Here is an 832-nt window from a genome sequence, read left to right as displayed (position 1 = left end):
AAAAAAAAAAAAAAAGACTCAGAAAGAACCTTTGACCCTCCCACTTTCCTGCCTAACTGATTCAGATGGAAGGGCCTGCTCCAGGAAGGGAATCTTAACATGTCCACCTTAGAGTTAGCTAGGAAGGTTCCAGGGCCGAGGCCTGGTGGCTAGATTCCCCCCAACACCATCACAACATCCCATTGTTTCTGGGTTACCTAATAATAATTTGCCTGCCACGTATGTTCTGCTCTTCCTAGCTACCTATAAATTGCCTATTTCCTTCAAAATCTTGAATCCCTCTCTCCTTTCTATTTTCTCCATAATGGCACATAAGCCTCAACTCCCCAAAGTGTTTTAGGTCTCATATCTTATGACACCCCCAGCATGTACACCCATAATAACTGTTGTACATATTCTCCTATTAATCTCATTATTAACCCAGCTAGGATAATTTAGAAGGTGGGAGGAAACGTATCTTTTTTAGCTCCCACAGTGTTCTCTACTGATACAAAAAAAACTCAACAAAAAAACATGTTAACAAGGAGGTGGGTTTGCTTACTAATAGTGTAACTTCATAGCCATATCCAAGATAATGCATGTTTAATTAGCTAAATCAAGTCTGTTAAGCAGTTTTGTTTAAGGTATGGGAGCTTATTGAAATTCTTGGTACTTATTCAGCAGACCACTTAGTAATAACATGAAATCCATACTTATAATCCTAGTGAATTTATCTCCACTCTATTCAATATTTACAGCTCACTTTTTTAAATCTCACTTTCTCAGTGAGTATAGTAAATAGTAGAATGACTGAAAGGACAAGCTCTGAAATCAGATCTGTATACATCTTAAA

This window comes from Hipposideros armiger, unplaced genomic scaffold, assembly GCF_001890085.2.
Source record: "Hipposideros armiger isolate ML-2016 unplaced genomic scaffold, ASM189008v1 scaffold_367, whole genome shotgun sequence".
NCBI classification, from domain to species: Eukaryota; Metazoa; Chordata; class Mammalia; order Chiroptera; family Hipposideridae; genus Hipposideros; species Hipposideros armiger.
Note: the sequence above shows the minus strand (reverse complement) of the source record.